At 43.9% G+C, this 27,377-nt stretch overlaps 1 protein-coding gene across 5 annotated transcripts in view; it reads left to right on the top strand.

The window, feature by feature from the left end:
- The window catches only part of PDE4D (phosphodiesterase 4D), a gene marked incomplete at its 5' end in the record, with an annotated part of 2,078,604 nt that overhangs the window by 1,442,927 nt on the left and 608,300 nt on the right, over positions 1 to 27,377 (top strand). The gene's annotated exons all lie outside the window — the stretch shown is intronic.

Raw genomic sequence — 27,377 nt, 5'->3', positions numbered from 1 at the left:
AGACATGATACAAGAGATGGTCAGACACTGCGGACATGATACAAGAGATGGTCAGACACTGCGGACATGATACAAGAGATGGTCAGACACTGCGGACATGATACAAGAGATGGTCAGACACTGCGGACATGATACAAGAGATGGTCAGACACTGCGGACATGATACAAGAGATGGTCAGACACTGCGGACATGATACAAGAGATGGTCAGACACTGCGGACATGGTACAGGAGGTGGTCAGAGACTGCAGACATGGTACAGGAGGTGGTCAGAGACTGCGGACATGGTACAGGAGGTGGTCAGAGACTGCTGACATGGTACAGGAGGTGGTCAGAGACTGCGGACATGGTACAGGAGGTGGTCAGAGACTGCGGACATGGTACAGGAGGTGGTCAGAGACTGCAGACATGGTACAGGAGGTGGTCAGAGACTGCGGACATGGTACAGGAGGTGGTCAGAGACTGCGGACATGGTACAGGAGGTGGTCAGAGACTGCGGACATGGTACAGGAGGTGGTCAGAGGTGGCATGTGGGGCCTGGGGGGGACTGGGAGCAATGAGAGGCCATGGATGGAATCCTGGATGGATGGATGGATTCTTCAGCAGCCCTGCCCTAGGCTCAGGCCAGGGGGTGACCGGGGTCAGAGAATGCAGGTGGGGACTAGAGGGGGACTGGGAGCGAGGAGAGGCCATGGATGGAAATTGAATCCTGTTTCCTGGATGGATGGATCCTTCAGCAGCCCTGCCCTGGGCTCAGGCCAGGGCCAGGGCCAGGGCTGAGGGGGTCAGAGGTGGCAGCAGGTGGTGGGGCCTGGGGGGGACTGGGACTGGGAGCGAGGTCGAGGAGAGGCCATGGATGGATGGAATCCTCAATTCCTCATGGATGGATCCTGTTTCAGGGCTCAATCCAGGGCTGGGGCCTGGGGGTCAGTCAGAGAGGTTGCAGGTGGGGCCTGAGGCTGGGGGGGGACTGGGTCTGGGAGCGAGAAGATAAGTAGGAGCCTAGCCCTAGGAGGAGTACTACTCACGGTCTCTGGAGAAGTGAAGAAGATCTCCCTGGAGACTGAGTGGAGACAGTGAATGGCCGATGGTGGTGGTGTCTGTGCCAGGCCAGCCCAAGCCCAGGCAGAGATGGATGGATCCTTGGCTTGTCCTCGGGGTGGTGGGACTGGAGGCTGGAGCTCAGCTGGCTGGTGGTGCTGCTGCAGACAGTCCTGTCCTGTCCTGGGCTGGTCGGGTCTCTCCACACACGGTCCCCGGTCCGGCAACAGGCTCCTCAGGCTGGGGGAGGTAGGTAGCAGCCGCGGCGGCAGTGGCGGGAAGATCGAGGTTCAAGATTCTGGGCGGGCCCGCCCAGGGCAGAGGGCACACACAGGCGGAGCCGGAGGCGGTCACGTCAGGTGGGGAGGACAATCGGAGCAGGACTCGAGAATATGACAAGTCCGGAGATGACCGAGGCGCACGCCGCGCATGCGCAGTCACATTCTCTCGCCGCAGCCACCATTTTAACGGGCACTTTTCTCCTGCTACGGGCATTTACGGGCAGGAGAAAAGTGCCCTGATTTTACGGGCTGTCCGTGAAAATACGGACGGTTGGCAACACTGTCCTCCACAAAGAAAGCCTCTCCTAAACTAGTGATCGAGAACCAGGGCTCCCCGTTCCTGATCACCTGAGCTCTTTGATAGCCTCTGATTGGCTATCACAGTGATCAGTCACTGTGCAGCCCTCCCTTGTGTTTTTTTCTTCTCTGAATGGAAAGAAAGATAAATTGTACCTTTGTAAACAAACAAAACTGTGCAAAAAAATAAAAGCAATAAAAATGTAAAAAGAAAGAGAAAAAACAAGCTAGATCAAGGCTTAATCCAGTTTCGTGGCAGGGTGAGTTTTAAGGGTTAGGGGTTAAGGTAGCGGTCAAGGTAAGTATCAAAGGTCTGGGTCAAAGGTTAGGGTCAGTGCATTTTGGGTAGACGTTTTTGAAAAAACTATTTTTAAATTTGTGTCCTTTAGCATCAATGTGTTTTAGGTAGGAAAAATAAAAAAGCAAAATGTGCACTAATGTTTCTAGCCCTACTACGGGTACAAACAAATAACGTACACATATGTGGTCAAAAAATATAGATACAACTTGCAAGCAACTATGGTAAGTGTCCCAATATAGTGTAATCGCCAAAAATAGTAACAAAAATTTATAAATGAATCACCCACACACACACTCTCATACATATGTGCTAAAAATACAACAAATGATGTGTCGTGCTTCACTGGTATAAATATTATGATATATAAACCTGAGTCTAAATGCCGGTTCACACTGCGAATATGCAGCGTGATCCCGCATTGCATGATCCGCACCTCTGGCAGTTCACACTGCCATATGCGATACGCAGGGGGTGTCAATTAAAAGTTAACGACACCCCCAGTTGCGATCGCATATCGCAGTGCGATCTGCGAGTTCGCACAGAATCGGATCGCACTAGTGTGAACCACTATGTGATCTGATTCTGCTGCGGATAAAAAAAAAGCCTCATGTGCGAGTTTAGTGCGGATGCGGTGCGAATTCAGCCATACAAAGTGTATTGCCGAAATTTGCACCGCACATGAGATCGCATGTAATTTAGGAGCAGTGCACTCCGAATTACATGCGATCTCCGTGATCGCACTAATGTGAACCGGGGCTTATGCTGGCCATACACTAGCCCGAAAAATTATTTGAAAATCTGTCATTTAGTCCATTCGTTCGTTTTTCGTCCAGTTAATGGCCACAAATAGAAAATTGGTTTTAACTTTTCAGAGCTGAATAATCTAAGGAACAGTTTGGAAAATTCTGCAGAAGGAACGATAAATTGAAAGGTTAATGCGTTTCTCACCCAAACTGCAACAGACATATGTGACAAAACAAACGAAAAATTGATTCATTTATGTCCATTGAACGATTTGTCGATCAGAATTCGGTCATCACATGATGGCAAAATTGTCTGCTTTCATGGCCGAGTGTTCGTTATTCGAAAACGAGTTTGAACAATTTTTCCGCAAGTGTATGGCCAGCATTAGGCAATGTTAAATTGATCAATAATAAATGTAATTTATGAAATGTTTTTATTATTGCTCGATTTATCATTGCCTTAGTCTCAGGTTTATTTATCACAAAAATTATTTATTATTAATACCAGTGAAGCACGGCACATAATTGTATACACATGTGGTATCGTCAGGAGCAGTAGAATTTATCTTGTGTTGTTCTTTGGTGGTAAGTTACGGTAATAGCAAGAAATATACAGCTCACATTTTTTTTTATATTTTTTTTATTATTTTTTAACTATTTTGGAACAGTTTTCCTTTGATTTGAAAAAAAAAAAAAAAAAAAAGAGAAATCCCTTACTATTTACCACCAACAAGGCCCAATTTGTCCTGAAAAAAAAAAAAACAAAACAAGGTATAATCCACCGGGATATACACAAAGTAGTTTTAGTGATATATACAGTTTTACTAACGCATGACAATGTTGCAAAACTGTGTTAAGGCATTAGGAGTTCCTTTATCCTCCGTCACAAAGGGGTTAAAGGATAAATTTAGCATTAAATAAAATGTCAGCTTTTCAGCAGGCACACAATCTCTAGGAGAAGTGAAATTGAAATTATAAATGCTTCTGTTTTGAATGGGGCTGGCAGTGCACCTCGACCAGTGAAAAAAATGGAGCTGCAAATCTGTGCATTGGCGCAATGAAACAAACGTGTGATGTGTGCTGGTAACGTGTGTTGGGATACCAATCAGTTTGTTACCATAATGCACCTCAGATCATGTCTTGGGGTAAGGTGTGGTAAAATGCTTATCTTATTGCACATTACTGCAATGTACAGGTCTAAATGGAGCCTTAGGTACTTTCCTGAGGTAATATTTTCTAAATGCAAGTTAACCACTTGCCGACCGCTCACTGAGCTGGTACTGCGGCAAAGTGGCTCGTTATAGAAGGAAATTGCCTTGAATGCCTTGGATGTGGTCCGGGCAATCGGGGTGTACATGGCAGCTATGGAGTCTTTCAGGAAATTAGACTCTTTATTTGTGCTCATGGAAGGACCTCTAAAAGGGTTGTCCGCTTCCTCTGCGACCATTTCTAGATGGATCAGACAGACGGGGTTTCATGCCTATTCCATCAGGGGTCAGGTTCCTCCTTTCCCTGTCAAGGCGCACTCTACTAGGGCTTAGTGCCTCCTGGGCCTTCCGTCAGGTGCAGTTTTGCAAGGCGGCCACCTGGTCGTCGGTGCACACTTTGACAAAGTTTTATAAAGTGGATGTGTTGGCATCTGCAGATGCTTCCATTGGCCACAGGGTTTTCAGGCTGCTGTTTAAGATAATCTGATCCTCTTTGAGGGTGTATTGTTTTTTCAGGTGGGCTCCAGTTGTTTGGTTGAGCTCTTGTTGCCTGGTTGGCTAATGTTTGGCTAATGTTTAGCCTTGGGAATTTTTTTTTTTTTTTGGTTGTTCCCACTTCTCATGTTTAACACTGCTTTGGGATTCACAATGGTAATAAATACCAGGAGCTGTGTCCATCAATGATCAAAAGAGAAAATGGGATCTTTGACTTACCGTAAAATCCATTTCTCTGATGTTCATTGACAGACACAGCACCCACCCCTCTGTGGAGTTATTCTCCTGACACTGCTTGTAACAAAATTGAGTGGCAATAGCAGAGAGAAGGAGTATACCCTCTGGGACTGCCCATGGGTGTCGCCAGAATTCTTTTCTGCCTAGTGTCCTACTCCTGTAGGGGGCAGTATAACCTAATGGTTATAAATACCAGGCGCTGTGTCCATCAATGTACATGAGAGTAATAGATTTTACGGTAAGTCAAAAATCCCATTTTCTCCCCATTGTGAAAACCTTTTACTTTCTGTATTATCTAGATTACATTATGTTTCCTTTATCACTGGCGTTTTCCATTTCCCAAACTACAACTACCCCTCCTCTTCTTGCCGACTGTTTCTTTTTTTCTCCGATTGTCCCTGGATACCCCCAGACAAATATTCAATATCTACCTCAGTCATCGTACACTTGGCAGGGGGCTTTTCTCCATTCATCGCATTCATCTAAAATACAATCAAAAGAGTTGAGAAATAGCCTATAATTTAATATGTGGATTGGACACGACATTCAGGAAGGAAATACATTTTATAGCCTGAAGAACTTTAATTTGGGAATTGCAAATGTTATGCCAAGCGTTCAATAGACTTCAAAACATGAGTAAAATAAGGTTATTTTGTATTTACCCACTTCACGTAAGGTGAACCTTCAGATCCTAATCACGACTTTTGGCTGTCATATTGTGTTAATAGTCATCATTGTCTTTTTCTTTTAAAAGTTTAGCCAATCAATTTATGACCTGAAGAAACCTTATTTCAAAGGGTCAGTCCACCCAAAACCTGAAGGAACCTTATTTAAAACGGTCACTCCACCCAAACATCATTTTTTCATTCTTTGGTAAAGGTTGGAGAGTTTATCTGACAGTTTTATCTTTTGGGTACTATTTTAATGAGCTCTCTGAGCTTTGGGCTATGCATTTGTTGTGACCATTATTAGAAATTCCACCCTCCTGTTGTTTAATTATGTATTTATTAGTATGAATAATGCAACAGGAGAAGCTGCAAGATGCTGAGGTGTGCAGGAACATCCAAAACTTCTAGGTTAAGAGGAACAAGGAGATCTCGCAGTTGGTGTAGCCAAGACCTATAATAAGCCAACTCACCAGGCTCTACCTCCCAAGCAGAACTTAACCTTCCTATCATTTTTAGTTAAGGAAGCTGCCATCTTAACCTCTGTTTGATCTGCAGTTGGTACTGCACATGTGATCAGCTATGACACCAGACATTTGATGGCTTGACAGTTGGGTGGAACTGTGCTTTAACAGGGACAAACAAGTTGCAGCAATAAAAAAGAAAAGACAGGTGTACTAATCCCACACCACTCTGTCCAAAACTAAAATAAAACGTTTTGCCTTTAGTTATACTTTAAACATTCATTTTTTTACTTTTCCTTTAAACATTCATTTTTTTAAGCCAATTAGCCAACTTTTCAATCTAGGCTCTCAGAATTATTAATGGTCTTTGTTCTTGAAGCTTTAGGAGAAAACCTTTTTATAAGAAAAAAAAAAAATAGATAAAACATGCTTTGGTTACACAGGGTCCACAGAGCTATGAGTTATAGTTCAGCAAATACAGTTTATTAAAACCTGTGTTTATATTGCGGCCTGGAATTTCTAAATTGGAGCCTGGAATTTCACAAGTATCTCTTATTGCACAAGCTATAAAGGTATCATCCCACTTACCTTTCGTTTTCTTTGAAAAAAAAAAAAAAGTGCAGTTAAAATGCTTTTTTGTTGCTCGCCAGTCGCCCCCCTCCTAAGCTGCAATAGGAATGGAGATGCAGATGGGGATGTTTATATGCCCCGGTCGCAATACTTCGCTTCACGCTCGAAGCAAGGTTTACCCAACATGTATTAATCGGCAAGTGGCAAGCACACCGAATGCTACACACTCAAGCAAATGGGGAAGCCCTGCAACCGCACATTCTGTTTCCAACATTTGTTGGAAAAATAGGGGTAAACCGGTAGTGAGGAGGCATCACATCCCTTCCTCACCACCCATAAGTAGCCTCCGAACACAGATTGGGCTTTTTGAGAAAAGGGAGATTTAGTCGCACGTCTAAATCTACCTTTAATCTATAGAGTGCCGTAGAGCATATCTAAAGCAATTTTTCCAATTTTAGATTGATAGATAGATTGATAGATTTAGATTCTATAGATAGAATGGGGAGGTAAAAACTTTTTTTTTCTCGCCTGTGCCTTTACTTCCTGCCTTTGGACACAACTGGAAATGAGAGAAGATCTCTCTAAGGAAAATCCTCTCTTAGGTAGTCGTCTCCAAAACCGATATCCAAATTGGAGGACTTTCTCTCACCTCCTGACAACTCAGGCATAGTGACATTGGGCACCCAGACAAATGGAAAGGGTGAATCTCACAACTGAGGACACAGTGATAAACAACACAATTGGATCCAATCCTTTCCTACTCTTTACAAAACAAGATTAGATACACTAATCTCTAAAATAACATGGATGAAAACTCTAAGACTAACCCTTAACCTGACACCAACCATTCCCTAAACCTTACCCTTAACCTGACCCATTTAAATCAAACCATTTAAATCAAACCTAAACCTCCCAAATTAGGTCTTAAACTAAAAGTATAGGCTATACCATACAACACATTTAAATGTTGTTTCCCCATTGTTCTTCATACATTATAGCACAAGTTGCAATTTAGATACCCATTTCTTTATTTACCTATGTGGTTACGTGGCCACAAAGTTCTGGCTCTTCTGTGCAATGTGAAGGGCCAACAACAAGGTTTAATTCCATAGAGCCAAACTTTCATCCACAGGTGTCCATTGCTGTAGGGGGAGGGAATTCCCTGCCACCAGCTCTCCATTGCACAGAGTAGATAGCACTTTGTGGTCACATTACAAAACAGAAAAACAAAGAATAATTTACTTAAATGGGGATTTATTTGAAAGTGTATGGAGGGCAATACGGAAGGCAGCATTTAAAAGGTGGGGTTTGGTCTAGTCTAAACTTCTACGTTAACAGTGCTATTGTACCACATGAACATGGTTTTCTTCATATATAACACACCTAAATGTATATCTTTAAGTAAACCAAAATATTAATGTTTTATCCAGGAAGTTATACAACACAAGGGGGTCATATTTGCACCCAAGATTCACACAGTCAATAAATGTATAAATGTATAAATCTTCGTTGAAAATTGTGTAAATCATGGGTAAAAAAGTTGATAAATAAACCCTAGAATGTATAAATGCAATTTAGGTATAATGCACAATTCCATAATTATCCACAACATAACATATTGTAGGTGCTTCAAAAAATAATGCAAAACCAAATATTACAAAAGAATCCCTGTAGTATCCACAAACTGCCGCCAGGTGGCACATCACCTTGGAAGATCAATTCATGGTTATAATGAAAAGTCTCATAGAATGTATTCTTACAAATGGATTAGTAAAGTCAATTTCAGAACTGGTCACATTAAAGAGGTTGTAAACCTCAGGAAAAAAAAAAAAAAACTGAAAGACAAAGGCATAATGAGCTAGTATGCATCCCATACTAGCTCATTATGAAATACTTCTCTTAGAACAAAGCACCCGCTCACTGGTGACACGGCCGACATGTCCAGCCATCCAGCATGTGCGCAGGAGCCGCCATTCACAGCACAGGGCTCTGAAGGAACGGCACGGGCGGCTGTTTCTTAAGAGCGCATGCGCCAGTGATGTCACTGGCTGCATGCAAAGTAAATATCTCCTAAATGGTACATGTTTAGATATGAGAGATATATAGGAGATATTTACAGTACTTATAGGTAAGCCTTATTATAGGTACACGTTACAGAGGAAGCTTTACTTCCTCTTTAAAGGTCACATTAAAAGTGTAAAAAGTTCTGAAATGATTTATCTTTGTCTCATTTTTTTACATTGCAGAAACTTGACATTTTAACAGGGGTGTGTAGACTTTTTATATCCACTGTATGTACAGTATATATATATATATATATATATAGCAGGTTTTCCAGGCCTGTGGCCTGATGTGGGTCTGCCATTGTTACCGGTTACCTCTCCAGCCCATGTGAGCTGCGACCCTGGGTGTGAGAACTGAGACATTGACCACTCCGGCATCTCGGTTTTATGGTTTTTTTATTGTAGAAAAGGGGATGGGAGAAGGGAATGAGTGGGATGCTCCTTTAGGCTTAACTAATTACTCTCGGCACACCGGATCCCCTCAGCTCAGCTCAACACTCTCTGGATTCTCAGGCAACACCCCAAGACATCCTCTTCCCTCAGACAGGAGGAGAGAGAGCCGTACTCTCCCTCCTGGGACTTTGCTCCCACCAAAGACACCCTGTCATATAAATCACAGCCCTGCTGTTAGGCAGACAAGGCCCACTATACATTTACCTAGCACCTATCTGTAGGGTGCTACATATATATATTGTGTAAGTTATAACATAAATAACATATTTATTATACATCACATTTGAAACACTTGCAGAGTATGCTCATGTATAATACTGACTAGTTAAAAGGACCCCAGAGTATGGCGGGTGGACATAGAGGCATGAACGGGATCCACATCTCTGCTAGTACACCGTATCCAAACAATAACTGAAAGTGGACCTTTAAAACAAATAAAGAAACTAGATGTAACCATATAATATGTTCATATGGGGGTCACAAAATACCCATTGCATATAAATAGGGCGAATAATACTCACACTGGAATACTCACAAGAAGGGGAAATGCTGTTGTAATTTGAAGCTCCATATGAACTGACAACCGATGTAATAATAATATTATCCAATTATAGAGACTTCCAAAGTTACAGCAAATTAGATACCAAACATGACAAGCTTTAAAATGATGCACTCCCATGAAAAAGACACAAACAATGATACCGAAAAATTTCCACGGGCAACGCTTTAAAAACATCTACAGGTCATCAATGTAGAGATAACCGTGAATAATGGCCGTGGATTTTGGCACCCACTCTGGCATGTGCTACAATATGTAACGTGTAGCACAACCCAACATTTTGTTTCTGTGTTTATGTTCTTATGTGGGGTTGCTCAAAAACATTTTTTCGGGGGGGGGGGGGGGGGGGGGTTAAGTGCTTGGGTGTAACTTTAACTTTTCACACTTTTTTTCCACATATCATTTTTTATCATATAGGGGACCAAAAGTCCCCTTTGTGATAGCATTTTGCTATGACAGGTAGGTTCTCTTTAATGAGACATCAGGGGTCTCATGAACCCCTGATGTCTCACCTGCCCTCAACTGAAGCTACTGGAAAGTATATTACACTCCAATTACTTTCTGCCTCGGCCACAATGGGCAGGGAAAGTTACAACTGAACTTGGAATTAATGCGTGTTCATTCTACCTGGGAGGTCCACTAGTCTCCCTCCCCTCTACCCCCAGGTTTATTTTACGTAAATATGTATTTTTACATTTTTTTATTTTATAAATGTAGGTTAGATAAACAGTTGTGCAAATAACATACATCATAAAAAATTACAACTACCATCTTTTTATTCTACAGGTCCTCTGCTTTCAGAAAATAATATATAAACATTTATAATGGCATGTTTAGAAAGTAATGAACCAGGCATTAGCCAAACATTCACTGGGTTGTTAATCATTTCCTCAAATTTAAAAACGCATGCCAGGAAGATTCAAATGCAGTGAATGTTCACTGCTTTATATACTTTTACTATACTTTATATATGCCCCTATGTTTTGAGGATTTTAAAGGATAAGTTCATCTTCTGAACATGTTACACCTCTATTTAGGAGGTAATCCGTTCAGCACCCCCCACCTCACCCCCCCCTTTCTTTTCTTGTGACAGCAGGAGGCGGGGGGATCCTCTTCCCTGCAGTCACTGTCTCCATCTGTAGAGCCATGTTGTCAATTTAGATTGATCTGTGAATGAATGAACTAAATGTCCCCCCTGCCACCACGACATGTTTCTTGTAGTTCTCAGTGAACTACAAGGGTGCTGATGAGCAAACAGGCTGTGTAAATCTCAGGACTGAATAGGTAGAAATACCTTAGATAAGCGGTGGAAAATTAGTTATCCCAAGGGGCCACATGTGAAACTGGGACTGTTGTGGAGGGCTAACCTTAACCACTTGCCAACCACCTCATAGCAGATTTACTGCTATAGGGCGGCCGTTCTGTGCAGAATCACATGATCAGTCATAGCAGAAGCCGATCAGAGGGTGACGGCAAATGAATGTCCGTCACCACCCACTGATTGTCGAGGAGAGAGGCGGAACAGAGCTCTGCATATGTAAACAATGCAGAGCTCTGTCCTCACAGTGGGGGTGTGATGAATTTTCTTTCCCTGCCAAGCAGGGAAAGAAAATCCATCATATCCAGGCCCAGACCAGCCATAGGACAGACCGGGCATTTACCCAGTGGGCCAGGGCCACCCGTTCCGTGGCCGATTGATGATCAGGCCGCACAGTGGGAGGTAAGCGGTGACCGCGGCCTAGACAGGGTTAACACAGGCCACGGCCGTCGCTCCCTACCGCTGTGCGGCCATGACAGTGTCTCCTCCAGGTGCAGGGCTGAGCTGTGTATCTCTCACACAGCTCAGCCTCAGAGCTGTCGCTGACAGTTCCCCTCTCCTGTCTCTGCAGAGACGCCAGAGGGGAGAGAGAGCTTGTCTGCTCCTCCCGCTCCTCTCCTCTCCTCCTGGGTCTGGGAAGTTTAAACCCAGAGGAGAAAATCTGCAGACAGCCTGTGCCTGAGCCTCCATCCTCGGGTAAGTAAGCTCACCCTCTCTCCTGCCTCAGTATATAAAACGAATGTAAAGGGGGGCTCTGTGTGGGCTCTTTGCAGACTCTGAAGTAAGGGGGGGGGGGATCTGTGCAGGCTCTAATGTAAGGGGGGGTTCTGTATGGACTCTTATGTAAGGGGGCCTCTGTGCAGACTCTGATGTAAGGGGGGGGTCTGTGCAGGCTCTAATGTAAGGGGGGGCTCTGTGCAGACTCTGTAAGGGTGGACTCTGTGCGGACTCTGGTTTAAGGGGGGGGCTCTGTGTGGACTCTAATGTAAAAGGGGGCTCTGTGCAAACTCTAAATTAAGGGGGGCTCTGTGCAGACTCTGATGTAAGGGGGGCTCTGTGTGGACTCTGATGTAAGGGGGGCTCTTTGTGGACTCTGATGTAAGGGGGGTCTCTATGCGGACTCTAATGTAAGGGGGAATTCTGTGCGGACTCTAATGTAAGTGGGGGCTCTGTGCAGTCTCTAAATCAGGGGTATTGAATTAAAATTTACAAAGGTCCAGTCAGTAAAATATTCTTCCAGCAAGGGTCCAAATCGCATGTTTGTGTGATGGCCTCCCTGTATCCTCGCAACCAATCACCTGCTTGTTAACTTGGGTAGCCCCCTCCCCCCCTGTCTATAGCTGTCCTGCCTCCAGCTGTTGGCTCTGTGAGAATGGCAGTGGTGATGGCTGTGGGCAGAACGACTCTAAAGGTGGAACCGCAGGGGTCCGTATGAGACATTAACTGGGTCCGGATCTGGACCGTGGTCCGCCATTTAGTGATGCCTGTTCTATGTGATTTCCATCATTGAGACCTGTATGTCGGTTCAGTGGTACTTGTGAGGAAATCCTGTCAATGATTTGGTCTAGATCAGGGGTCTCCAAACATTTTAAACAAGGGGCCAGTTTACTGTTCCTCAGGCTTTAGGGGGGCCGGACTGTGGCCAGTGGGCATAGAAAATGTCCTGGCATCAGTGCCCCATCATTGGTTTTAAGAAGAGTAATAGTTCCCCGTTGATGGTGTCAGCAGGGGGAATGGTGCATCACCATTGGTGTCAGTGGGAGGAATGGTGCCCCAAGGGCCAGATAAAGGCAAACAAAGGGCCACATCAGGCCCCTGGGCCACAGTTTGGAGACCCACGCTCTAAATTAAGGGGGGCTCTGTGCAGACTATAATGTAAGGGGGGGCTCTGTGCAGACTATAATGTAAGGGGGGGGCTCTGTGTGGACTCTAATGTAAGGGGGAAATCTGTGCGGACTCTGATGTAAGGGGAGTTCTGTGCGGAATTTAATGTAAGGGTGGGCTCTGTGCGTACCCTGATGTAAAGGGGGCTGTGCGGACCCTGATGTAAAGGGAGCTGTGCGGACTCTGATGTAGAGGGGCTGTGCGGACTTTGATGTAGGGGGCCTCTGTGCAGACTTTGATGCAAGGGGGACTGTGCAGACTGTGACGTAAGGGTGACTCTGTGCAGACTGTGATGTAAGGGGGACTGTGCAGACTGTGATGTAAGAGTGAATCTGTGCAGACTGTGATGTAAGGGTGACTCTGTGCAGACTGTGATGTAAGTGAGCAGTGGTAGGAGGAGCTGGAGATCTGCTCAGTAAGCAGAGATTAAAAGGGGGACATGATTCCTAGGGGGAGTGTAATCATTACAATGCCCTTTTACAGTGCAGTCCCCTTTATATCACAGTGTCCCCTGGACCTACTTTGAATACTCCGTCACCAGCCCTACCCCACAAAATTGGCTGCTCAGTCTAAAATGCCCGGGCCTATTTTTTGTCCCAGTCTGGCCTGATCATATCCCTTAGTGGAAGCAGCACACATAGTGCAAAAAAACACTGATTAGGGACACATTTAACCCTTTGATCGCCCTCAATGTTTATTCCCTTCCCAGCCAGTGTCATTGGTACAGTGACAGTGCATATTTTTAGCACTGATCACTATTAGTGTCACTGGTTCCCACAATGTGTCAGTTAGTTTCAGATTGACTGCTGCAGTATCGCAGTCTCGCTAAAAGTCGCTGATTGCCGCCATTACTAGTATTAAAAAAAAAAATTACAGTATATATCCCATATCAAAAAATGCCTATTAGCATTTTTATTTACCAAAAACATAGCAGAATACATGTTGGCCTAAATTTATAAAGACATTTTTTATTTTTTTTTATTTTTAATGGATATGTTTCATAGCAGAAAGTAAAATATTGTTTTCTTTTAATTGTCTCTGTCTTTTTTTGTTTATATCGCAAAAAATAAAAAACCCAGCGGAGATCAAATACCACCAAAAGAAAGCTCCATTTGTGGTAAAAAAAAAAGGGATATAAATTTAATTTGTGTACAGCATCGCATGACCGCACAATTGTTAGTTTAAATACCGCAGTGTTGTATAGCAAAAAAATGTCTTGGTCATGAAGGGGAGTAAATCTTCCGGGGGTCAAGTGGTTAATTCTGCTCAGTATTAATTGTGGACCTGGGAAGGTCTGTAAGTAAGTAAAGATATAGAAAACAAACACCTGGCATTAAGAATATTAGGTCCAAAATAGGGGATTAAATAGGTCTCTTTCAGACAGGCGGTTGCAGTGAGGAAGCGAACAGGCTCAGAGAAGCATGCTGACAGTAGAGACATTGAGGGCCAGATGGGGGCAGCCAAGAGGCCGGATGTGGCCCTGGGGCCACAATTTTCCCAGGTCTGTAATAGATGTAATTGATCTATGTATTTAGCAGTTTGCCTGGAGTTGGACTCAAAGCTGTTCTGTTCCTCCAAGAATTTTGTGAATGTGTCTTCCTACCATTCCTGAGATGTGAAGTACCTGAAATAGTTTAGTTTTACAGCATTTTATAAATGTCATTGTTTACTTGCACCATATTCCTCTGTTCTTTGGCAGAGATGGTCTGCGTAAGAAAGCAATCAATAGGAACGACCTTTCCCCAATGTCAGAGGCATATAGATCCATTTGATATGACTTGTGTGATTGCTTTGTAAGTGAGTAAAGCAAATACATACGCTGACAACTGCGAGAAACAAATATGCGACTTAAAAATCGTTTTATAGTAATTCACCTGTTAATGTTTAACTTGGGAAGATGGTTTGTGACATAGTTTCATCCTCATTATTTCCACATTTGTTATGCCAGGCCTACTGTTCACCAAGCACCATTACCATCGTACCCACCCACGACAGGCCGTTTAATGAAGGCTTTCCTATTGCCTGAATGTGTTTAAAAATCTTTTTGGGATCGTTATTTAACCTCTTTATTTTTCTTGCATGATTTGCTATGTACGTTTTCAAGGACAAAGAATAAGTAGACTACAGTTTGACTGCACAATGCATTTGTCATTTCATCTGAGGTATACAGAGAGGACATGAAAGTCTGTGGTCATAGGGGGGTAACATAAAGCGCTGAATCTAACGGCACATCATTGAAATCCAGCTCTGGAAAAAAAGGTCCACAAAAGTGATCCGCACCACCGTTACTGCTCCTAAAATCTTGTTTATCATAGAAACCACAGTTTACAGGTCAGCGATACAGTGAGTTGACGCGTTTCAGCCTACAGGGCTTTAGTTATAACTAATAATACAACATGAAACCACAAAATAGTAACAAATGTAGCACTGCGCCCATAGGGACTGCTGAAAATCCAAAAAGAGAAAGTCCGCACTCAGAGAAGTTGAATAAAAATCAATAGAACTCCTTTATTCTCCATGAAAACAGCAGGCAGACAGTGCAATACACGGACAGGTGTGTGGTTATGATTAAGTGATTTATATCGTGAAACGCGTCAACCCGACACGTCTGTCCGTGTATTGCACTGTCTGTCTGCTGTTTTCATGGAGAATAAAGGAGTTCTATTGATTTTTATTCAACTTCTCTGAGTGCGGACTTTCTCTTTTTGGATGTCTACATGCTTGGATGGCGGATCTGACCTGCACCGAGTGCTGAGCTTGCACCTGAGCGGCTTTTCTTCTTGTTTTTACTGCTGAAAATCCACTCTGCGGGTCCCCCTGGTTACCAACACACCGCTATAAGAAAATGCAATGGGATGGTAGGCCGGAATTTGTAATATAACAAACTACTCACAAATAAGAAGTAAGCATAATGCCCCTTTCACATAGCGGACCGTTCAGATCCGCTAAAAAACCTGTCAGTTTTTCAGGCTGATCTGAACGGATGCCCCATGCATCTCTATGGGGCATCGGATGTCAGAGGAGACATGTCTGCGGACATCTGGTCCGTCAAATCTGGACGGATGGAAACCCTATTTTCCATCCATCCAGTGGATCGGATGGGATCGGATGAGATCGGACAGACGGTCCGTTCCCATCCGATTCCCCCGTAGAGAACAGCAGGGACCAGACAGCTCTGTCTTTGCACACAGCGCAGAGACAGAGTTGCCATCCGCCTGCTCAGCGGGGATCGGGGGATCGATCCCCCGCTGAGAGAAACGGAGTCCGCCGACGGACTCCCCTGTGTGAAAGGGGCCTTAATGTAAATAACACACCAGACATTGAGTTGGATAAATAAGGCTGCAGCCGTTTATTACTGGTTTCAAATGTAATAAATAAACACATCAAATAATAACAACACTGTAACAACCTAGCCACTACGACTCAGGTTGTATAAACACCAGATTTGTTCAAAAATATTTTTCCAACCATACAAAACAAATGTAATAATAATATTCAAAGAAACTCATCATAACACTTTGGTCCTCCTCTGCTCAAGCAAAGGTGATACCAGCACATAATAATTTGGCCGCGACAAACCAAGGGGAGGGAGGGAAACCTAAATACCCCAGAACAGTGTTCTGGAATAAACCGGTAGGCTTTTAGGTGGGATAAAAAAGCGGGAAGGAGCTATTCTGACCTTAGGAAAGAGGTCAACTACCTAATCTCCCCAGATACTGGGATAAAGAGCGGGAATTTTGAGCAGGAAAGATGCTATTTGAACTTCCCAGGAAAAGGTCAGCCTGACCCTTTCCTCAGAACTATAGCATATTTCCCTAAGATAACTAATTGAGGTCAAAATTAACCCTGAATTAAATCTTTATTAAATCTTCTCCTACCACAATTCCATGAGGAAAAGGGGTGCTAAAAGCTCCCCTTTCCCCCCATTCTTACACTCCTTTTGGCTCACTTCACTTCAACAAACAGTTTTTTTTTTTGTTGTTGTTTATTGTTGTAATGGGGATAGGAGAAGGGAATAGTGGGATACTCCAATTTAACTATTCACAGTATCTGAGGACTTCTATCTTCACTACTACACGCGTAGGTACGGAACAGCCAGGCTGTTAATTCATCCTGCCACTTTAGATGAATAGAGGTTAAGTGTCTTGCTTTCTCTCAAGTCGACCTGGTGAACAATATCTTATCTTATCTTCAGGATGCTCTCCTTAGCACCCTCTTTCTGCTGACACCCGTCCACTGATTATCCTATGAGCAGGGGTGGCCCCCCTCAGGTCAGGCCCCTTGACATGATTTCCTGTACTCACGATACTGCAGAAACAGGATCTCCAGTGTTTTCCCTTTCAGTCAGCTTTCCTGGACCTATGGGTTCAGCTCCTCTCAACCGCTGCACTGGTCCTCAGGATGACCTCCTGCAACCGCATGGCCCCTCCCTTTGGGACTCCACTCTCCAACGAAAGACCCCAAGCATCCTGTGCTCCTGGCTTTTATACAGTATCCCAGCATGTACCGAGGCGACCTGCCCTCTGCCAAGGCAGGCGGCTGATGTAAACAAGCCGCCTGTCATTCTCCCCTGTGTAGGAATAGTGATTATACGGTTCTACTATGTAGGACCGTTGATCACTGTTCCTACACCTCAAGCCACAGCCAATCACAGTTAGAATCACACCCCTAGGGACACACACCACCCCTCCCTCTCAAATAAAGTTAACCCCTTCTCTGCCAGTGTTATTTTACAGTAACAGTGCATATGTATAGAATCGCAGATCGCCGCCATTACGCGTTTAAAAAAAAAACAACAAAAATGACAAACACCTTTCCCTTTGTTAGTAAACGCGATAACTTTTGCGCAAACCAATCAAAATACGCTTTTTGCAATTTTTTTTACCAAACATATGTAGCATAAAACAAATTGGCCGAAAATGTTAAAAAATTTTGATTTTTACATTTTTTTGGGGGGAATTTCATATAAAAAAATGTGAAAAATATTGTTATTTTTACAAAATTGATGCTCTTTTTTTGTTTATAGCGCATGATCAAAAAATCACACAGGTGATCAAATACCACCAAAAGACAGCTCTGGTTCTGAAAAAAAAAGGACGTCAAATTCGTTTAGGTTCAGCGTCGCACGACCGCGCAATTGTCCGTTAAAGTCACGCAGTCCTGAATCGCAAAAAACCCCCTGGTCGGAATGGGGGTAAAATCTTCCGGGGCTTAAGTGGTTAAGGCTGGGGAAGGCAAATTATGATGCCACTTTAAGATCTATATAGGGAAATCAGGACTGCCTTCTGCTGGTGAAGCCTCTAGTAATGCACACCAGAATTATATTGCTTTCCCCACTGTTTGCATATTTTGCAGTCATTTGAAACAAGCACCCCCAAATATATATTTTTTTCTCTGTAGATCTATATTTTTCTACAATTCAGGACTACAGATTTGTTTTAAATATTTACGTGCATAAGATCTTGGAAATATGCATATTCTTTGCTGCGTTAAAAAAGTGTATTTCATTATAATAAAGGTAAAATTTAGACATATTAAACTGAATTAGATCTGCCCATATGATTAATTAGCAATACAATTAGGTCTTGATAGGACAGCAAACACAGGTGGCATATGTTTGCTTTTCCATATTGAACAGGTGTCTCTATGAGGTCAGGTCTAGCCAGTTATAACTGGGATTTCAAAATGCACTCTCACAAGCCTCCACTATGAGAACACTTAGCTGATTGTAGGAGATAGCAAAAAGAAATCATAAAGTCCCCATGCACAGAATGAAAAGCCACTACCAACATCAGAAAAAAAGGGCAGTAAAAACGTGCTTTTAGTAGCTTTTTGCATTAGCGTTAATGCATGTTTTGTCATGTTGGCTTTTAGCAGCGTTTCTCTGCCTCTATTCAAAATTAATGGTCCCCGTCTTAACTGATCTGACTTTCAGCACATTGATTTGAATAGAAGTCACATCCAAGTCGGATCATGATGATCTGACTTTTGGTGTGACTTGTGCTCTGAGGATCTTCCAGGGAAACCACCAACCAAACTAAAAAAAAAAAATGGCATGGGGTCCCCCCAAGATTCATACCAGGCCCTTCGGTATGGTATGGATTATGACAGGAACCCCCATGCCAAGGAAAAAAAAAAGGCATGGGGTCCCCCCAAAATCCATAACAGACCCTTATCCGAGCATGCAGCCCAGCAGGTCAGGAAAGGGGGAGACAAGCCCCCCTCTTCCTAAAACATACCAGGCCACATGCCCTCAACATGGGGGGTTGGTGCTTTGGGGCAGGGGGGCTCTGCGCCTCCCCACCCCAAAGAACCTTGTTCCCATGTTGGGGACAAGGGCCTCTTCCTGACAACCCTGAGCTGTGGTTGTGGGGGTCTGTGGACAGGGGGCTTACCGGAATCCAGAAGCCCCCTTTAACAAGGGTACCCCCACATCCTGCCCCCCATGTGAATGAGTATGGTGTACATTGTACCCCTACCAATTCACCCCAAAAAAAGGCAGTGTAGTGTAAATAAAGACAAGAGATAGTTTTGAGAAGTCCTTTATTTAAAATCTTCCTCCAGTCTTCTCCCTTCCGTGTTCTTTCTCTGGTCGTCTTCCTCCGGTCTTCTCCCTTCGGTGATCTTCCTCTGGTCTTCTCCGCCGCCAGCCCGATCCTCGTCCGACGATGTCTTCTGTTGTTGTGCCAGCTCTGCTCTCTGCTGGTTCTTATATAGCCATGGGGCGTGGCCATCCGGTGACATCACCATGAGACTCCGACCTTGGGATGTCACATGAGGGTCTGGTATGGATCTGTGGGGGAACCCTACGCCATTTTTTTTTTTTTTTCATTTTTTTTTTTTTTATTTTGGCATGGGGTTCCCTTTCAAGATCCTCAGAGCACAAGTTGCACCACAGGTCGGATCATTATGATGCGACTTGGATGAGACTTCCATTTAAATCAATGGGCTCTCATAGGGCCCTGATTTTTTTTTTTTTTTTTTTGCTTGCAGCTTGAAAATGCCCATACCACTTACAGCTCCTAAAAGCCTTTGTGTGAATGAGACCATAGAATAACATGTAGAGGCGTTTTTAAACTGCAAAAAAAAAAAGAAAATCTGACGCTGGTAAAAGAAGCTGTTAAAACATCCTGTGTGCATGGGGACGTAACCTTCGAGGTGCTTCCAGCTGTGAGCACAGTTTCTCCTGATACATCTACCCGCCAGTTAGGGCAAGCTCTCCCTCAGTGTACCTGTGATAAGCACTATATATATATATATATATATATATATATATATATACAGTGGGTACGGAAAGTATTCAGACCCCCTTAAATTTTTCACTCTTTGTTATATTGCAGCCATTTGCTAAAATCATTTAGGTTCATTCTTCTTCCTCATGAATGTACACATAGCACCCCATACTGACAGAAAAACACAGAATTGTTGACATTGTTGCAGATTTATTAAAAAAGAAAAACTGAAATATCACATGGTCCTAAGTATTCAGACCCTTTGCTCAGTATTTAGTAGAAGCCCCCTTTTGATCTAATACAGCCAGGAGTCTTTTTGGGAAAGATGCAACAAGTCTTTCACACCTGGATTTGGGGATCCTCTGCCATTCCTCCTTGCAGATCCTCTCCAGTTCTGTCAGGTTGGATGGTAAATGTTGGTGGACAGCCATTTTTAGGTCTCTCCAGAGATGCTCAATTGGGTTTAAGTCAGGGCTCTGGCTGGGGCATTCAAGAACAGTCACGGAGTTGTTGTGAAGCCACTCCTTCGTTATTTTAGCTGTGTGCTTAGGGTCATTGTCTTGTTGGAAGGTAAACCTTCGGCCCAGTCTGAGGTCAAGAGCACTCTGGAGAAGGTTTTTGTCCAGGATATCCCTGTACTTGGCCGCATTCATCTTTCCCTCGATTGCAACCAGTCGTCCTGTCCCTGCAGCTGAAAAACACCCCCACAGCATGATGCTGCCATCACCATGCTTCACTGTTGAGACTGTATTGGACAGGTGATGAGCAGTGCCTGGTTTTCTCCACACATACCGCTTAGAATTAAGGCTAAAAAGTTATATTTTGTTCTCATCAGACCAGAGAATCTTATTTCTCACCATCTTGGAGTCCTTCAGGTGTTTTTTTAGCAAACTCCATGCGGGCTTTCATGTGTCTTACACTGAGGAGAGGCTTCCATCGGGCCACTTTGCCATAAAGCCTCGACTGGTGGAGAGTTGCAGTGATGGTTGACTTTCTAGAACTTTCTCCCATCTCCTGACTGCATCTCTGGAGCTCAGCCACAGTGATCTTTGGGTTCTTCTTTACCTCTCTCACCAAGGCTCTTCTCCCCCGATAGCTCAGTTTGGCCAGACGGCCAGCTCTAGGAAGGGTTCTGGTCGTCCCAAACATCTTCCATTTGAGGATTATGGAGGCCACTGTGCTCTTAGGAACCTTAAGTGCAGCAGAAATCTTTTTGTAACCTTGGCCAGATCTGTGCCTTGCCACAATTCTGTCTCTGAGCTCTTCAGGCAGTTCCTTTGACCTCATGATTCTCATTTGCTCTGACATGCATTGTGATCTGGAAGGTCTTATATAGACAGGTGTGTGGCTTTCCTAATCAAGTCCAATCAGTATAATCAAACACAACTGGACTCAAATGAAGGTGTAGAACCATCTCAAGGATGATCAGAAGAAATGGAAAGCACCTGAGTTAAATATATGAGTGTCACAGCAAAGGGTCTGAATACTTAGGACCATGTGATATTTCAGTTTTTCTTTTTTAATAAATCTGCAACAATGTCAACAATTCTGTGTTTTTCTTTCAGTATGGGGTGCTATGTGTACATTCATGAAGAAGAAGAATGAACTTAAATGATTTTAGCAAATGGCTGCAATATAACAAAGAGTGAAAAATTTAAGGGGGTCTGAATACTTTCCGTACCCACTGTATATATATATATATATATATATAGGAAATAATAAGCATCAGTGCCTTATAAATAAAATCACAGAAAGGCATTGACAAAAGTCAGCGGTGTCTCAGGGGGCCGTATAAAACTAAAAGACGGGCCGCAACTGGCCCGCGGGCCGGACTTTGGACATGACTGTCTTAGCTGTTTGCATTCATGGGCATATTTAGGCAAATGTGTGTTTTTCTTATCTTTTTTACACTAATCTGGAAAATTCTTGGAGTTGAAATCCATTTTCTTATTTTTGGAGACCTAAATGTTGTAGGACAGTATGGAATTTAAATGTGAACTCCAGGATGCCTTACAGTTTTGTCAGGACCTATCCTTTCCCAAGCACATAAAAAATGTGCAGCAAGTTCTTCTTTGACTTTCTTTCTCAAAAACCAGTCTTTGAAAATGTTGTTCTATCATCCATTTTGAGCATACACTGGAGGGGTGTCCAGCCACTGGAAGGAAGGATCATTGAGGTGGCAGACTTCATATACTTTAGATAATGTAATATTCAGGGGATGTAGCACCTCGGGACTATGTGCAACAGCCGGTTAACTTGAACATAAAAGTCTTTATATTTCTTTAGGCAATGCAGCATATAAATGCCCATTGGTGCAGCCTATCAGTGCAGCCCTATTAGCATACATCAACGAAGGAGAAAAAGTACTTGTTTGCAAAATTTTAAAACCAAAATAAAAAAAAGCTGTTTTTTTTTTTCATTTGTTTGGCAAAAAATAAAAAAAAAACAGTGGTGATTAAATACAACCAACTCTCCAGGGACTCTGCCTCCTCATTGGCTGAGACAGCAGTGGGAAGAGAGTCAATCACAACTGCTGAACCAATCAGGGGAGAGAGGGAGTAGGGCTGAGCTGTGGCTCTATACGTGAATGGGCACGCAGTCTCGCAGGTCGGGCGCAAGCCTGCTTGGGTGCCCCCATTGCAAGGTACTTGCTCTGGGGGCACTCAGCAGGAGGGAGGGGCCAGGAATGCCAGCAAGGGACCCAAAAATAGCGGATCAGGTCCGCTCTGTACAAAACCCACTGCACAGAGCAGGTAAGTGTAGCACTACTCCCTTGGGAGCTGCTGGTTCCGGGTTCCCATTAGCAACAGCACGACAGTTCAACATTTTCCCAAGTGTTTTAGCTCAGTCAAGAAACAGTCCAGTAGCTTTGGTTTTTGTGCTTTTCTTGACAACTTTGGTAGGAGAAGGGAATGAGTGGGATACTCCAACTTATATAACTATGTACAATCTGCTGGGACGACTGAATATTACTGAATGCGGTAAGGCCGCTGCTTCACCTTGCCAATAGCGATGAAGTAGTGATAAATGGACCGCTTTAGATAAGCTGTACTGTACTGCAGAACACACTTCAGGGCTCTTCCTGGCACCCCCTTTTGTTCCTATTCTTCAGGGCTTTGTACTTGGCACCCCCCTTTACTGTCATACTTTTCGTGTGAGCTAGCTCCTTGATCCCCTGACATCACTGGAGTGGTCCCCCTTCCTGGGCCAGACCCTTTGGCAGGTCCCTCAGTACTCACGGAAACTGTTTTTCCCAAGAGACTCTGCCAGCAGCTCCGCCGTCAGCACTCTGGATCCTCTGCAGCTCAGCTCCACACCCGGTTAACTAGGCCGACCGCCTGAGACCACCTTCCTCTCACTCTGCAGGAGGAGAGACAGCCGTCCACCTCCTCCTGGGACTCTGCTTCCCGCCAAAGATGCCCTGTCACATGTCCCCTCAGTATTTATGGACAATCCCACTGGGACTGCCATAAAACATGTGTCACTGGCTAGGTTTTCTCCACTGTCCAACAAGCTCCCTCATTGGATGCAGTGGGGACACTGCCTTAGACCCAGTGAATCACACCTGGAATCATGTGACAGGCAACTTAATAGATTAGGCTCCCCTGATAAGCAGAAGGAGCATAGATGCTTTTACCTAGCACCTACCTAACTAGGAGGGTGCTACATAAGTATAACATATTTGTTATTTAAAAAATAGACTTTAATTATCTGCCTTTACTCAAGATGGCCACGGCCAGAAAATATAGGAAGGTATTTTTTACTGTGATTTCTCAGGAAAATAAAGCATGGAGACATGGATAGATGGGTGAGTTTGCTTTAAATATTAAAAATCAATTAAATAGCATTTGTGCAGTGTATTTCCAATTGAAGTACACTAGATATCAGTGCTTTGGTTTTATAAGATCCAGGGAGGAGCAGGCTGCCGACCGCCGCACGACTATTTACTGCGGCGGTCAGCCCCTCACAGGCAAAGCGACGTAGGACTACGTCGCTAGCCTGCGAGGCTCTAGGGAACGCTCCTGCGCGGTCACGGACCCCCCCCCCCCCCGCGCGCGTGCCAGGCGGACCCTGTGATCGTCCATTACACTGGAAGAAAGGCAGGTGGCTAATGTAAACAAAGCCACCTGTCATTCTTCCCTGTGTAAGAATGGAGATCACACGGTTCTACTATGTAGGACTGTTGATCTCTGTTCTTATACTAGTAGCCACAGCCAATCACAGTTAGAAACACGCCCCTAGGGACACACTTAACCCCTCCCTCTCCAATATAGTTAACTCCTTCACTGCCAGTGTAATTTTTACAGTAACAGTGCATATGTATAGCACTGATTACTGCAGTAATGTCCCTGGTAACCCCAAAAGTGTAAAAAATGTCAGTTAAGGGTCCGATCTGTCCGCCGCAATGTCGCAGTCCTGCAAAAAAAAAAAAAAAATGGCAGATCGCCGCCATTACTCGTTAAAAAAAGACAAAAATGACAAAAATCTTTCCCTTATTGTTATTTTTGCAAAATTTACGCTGTTTTTTTGTTTAAAGCGCATGATCAAAAAATCGCACAGGTGATCAAATACCACCAAAAGAAAGCTCTGTTTGTGGGAAAAAAAGGACATCAAATTCGTTTAGGTACAGCGTCGCACGACCGCGCAATTGTCAGTTAAATTCAAGCAGTGCTGAATCGCAAAATAGGTCAGGAAGGGGGAAAAATCTTCTGGGGCTTAAGTGGTTAACTTTTATTAGATTATAGTCTGCTAGCTATCAGTAATCAGGTCTGAGTAGAGGTGGTGAAGTACAGGTTAACTAACGCTGGCCTCATTCCCAGTCTTTCCCAGATTGGGTTAAATAGCTGCAGCAGAAGCTGTTGTTTAGGAAACAGGTAATTTAGTAGACTGAATAAGGCAATAGCCCAGCGATTTTTACACATCTCAGCCAGGTGACCTGTGTCTTTTTTAATATTACGGGTAACACAATACACAGATGAGAGTCACCGTCTGCTAAAACAAAAGCTGATATTCAGATAATTGTGTCTTTGTGAGCACTTCATTTGCATTTATCCTTTATTTTTGTAACAAGCCTTTTAATGAAACCTACTCATTCCCTTCTCTTCCCAGAAACAGTGTTTGCATATTTATTATTGTGCAACCTTTTTTTTGTAGACTCAAATTACATGTCATGTTTTATACCTCACAATGGCAGCCTCCTGTCCTCAGACCACAATCATTTTTATTATACTAATTATTGAGCTTATTCAGGTCACAGTAGCTATGGCTGACAGACGCAGTGTAAGCGCCTACAGCAACCAGTCAACTATCATTACTTTGGTGAAGGCAGTATAATAAAAAGTAGCTAACTGGTTGTTGTGTTACTGCACTTGAAGCACTGCAGTTAGCAGTTACTGCAAATCATGTGTAGCACTACTCCCATGGGAGCTGCTGGTTACAGTTTCCCCTGGGTTACCCATAGCAACAACTTGACAATATAGCATATTCTAAGTGCTTGGCTCAGTCAGAAAACAGACCAGAGGTTTTGGTTTTTGTTGTTTTATTTGAGAACTGGGATGGGAGAAGGAATTAGTGGGATACTTCAACTGAATAACTATGCATGCACAATTGCTGGGACTTCTGGTTAACAATGGATGCGGCAAGGCCGCTGCTTCACCTTGCCACTATAGTGAAGAAGAATTACTCTTCAGGATCCTACTTGGCACCCCCTTTTCCCTACTCTTCAGGGTTTTATATGGCACCCCCTTTACTCTGACACTCTGTGTGAACTGACCCCTTGATCCTCTGACTTCACTGGAGTGGTCCCCTTTCTGGGCAAACCCTTTGGCAAGTCCCCTGTTACTCACGGACACTGTTTTTCCCAGAAGACTCTGCCAGCAGCTCCACTTTCAGCTTTACAGGATCCTCTGCAGCTCAGCTCCACACCCGGTTCACTAGGCCGACCGCCTATGACCACAATCCTCACGCAACAGGAGGAGAGACAGCCATCCACCTCCTCCTGGGACTTTGCTTTCCGCCAAAGATGCCCTGTCACATGTCCCCTCAGCTTTTATGAGCAATCCCAGGATGCACTGCAAGAGTGCCCTCCCACTGGGACTCCCACAAAAGCCAATGTGTCACTGGCCAGGTTTCCTCCACTGTCCAACAGGCTCCCCTATTGGATGCAGTGGGGACACTCCTTCAGACCCAGTGAATCACACCTGGGAACATGCAACAGGCAACCTAATAGATCAAGCTCCCCTGATAAGCAGATGGAGCATAAAATGCTTTGAACCTAGCACCAAAATAGGAGGGTGCTACACATGCTACTTGTCCTGCTGGATCCCAAACAAAGAGAGATATTCCAGTGAGTAGCCGCTGGTGATGTCACCGGTGCATGCACTCTAAAGGAACCGGTGCCATTCCTTCAGAGCTCTGTGCCATGAATGTGACGTCATCAGGGCTCAGCCATTCGAGCGGCTGCACTTGTAAACCCGAAAGGAAGACCGGGGGAAGATGGAAGCCCTGACAGCGGTGACAGTGTGGCGCTGGAGGGCTTAGTTTCAAGGTAAGTCTTTCATAATGTGCAATTATGTGTTGCATACTAGCACATTATCTTTTTGATAACAAAGGTGAAAATTGTGCTCAGCAATCGATTCTTAAAAAAGTGCTTATAGTGCATCAGTGCATATGTGATTGGTCACAATCTGACAATATGCAAATACAATAATATATGTACAATTAAATAAATAAATGTTGGCATTAAATAGGCTAAAAGTCCTTAAAGTGCTCTGTGCAAACTGTGCAACTCTAAATCTTCAGCAATCTTGGATTTGATGGGAACCTCCACCACAAACACCTCCACCCAGTGGTCAGATAGTATACTCCTTACCAGAATGCGATGACCCCTTAATTACAGGGGGTCAAACACGGCATTTCACTCCACACTGGCTCAAGGTTATCCTCATCGCTGTTATCACATCAAAGGATTTGTGCCCAAATGCTTTAACAAGGTTCCGGATCTCCGGACATCATAGTGCAAAGAAAGATAAAGGAAACTCCAATAGTGCATTACCGTTTGACACTAGGTTTAATATAAAATATATTGCACTTACATCATAGCGGTATTCCAACGCTTGTAGTACAATGTATACAGCTGGTCTGGTGGATGGGACGCCGCTCACGCTCCGCGCCTCACCTCACCGGAACTCTGCGGTCTCACGCTCCCGACGCACGTTTCGTCAGCCGCGCTGACGTCATCAGGGGGATCATGTGACTGTAATTTTCCTCACAATATAAATAGAGGCTGATACGCTCACAGCATCCAATCGCCGTCCACCGGCTCCTACAAACCGCCCACTCTTCTGATAGACTATTAGGTTCTGCACCTACATACGGGTGCCTTCCGGGGACAAAATTAGGAATTATTTCTTTAGACAAGTTTAACACTATTTTGACTGTTCCGGTGTGTAAACCACTAATCCTTACAGTAAACGATTGAAAACTATGTCTATGATCCGGTTTTCCAAATTGCGATAAATCAATTATACCATGGACGGGATGCTGTTTGCACTAAGGAAATTAGAAA

Source organism: Pelophylax lessonae (assembly GCF_965119305.1).
Source record: "Pelophylax lessonae genome assembly, chromosome: 1".
NCBI lineage: Eukaryota > Metazoa > Chordata > Amphibia > Anura > Ranidae > Pelophylax > Pelophylax lessonae.
This window is presented reverse-complemented; position numbering and strand designations above follow the sequence as displayed.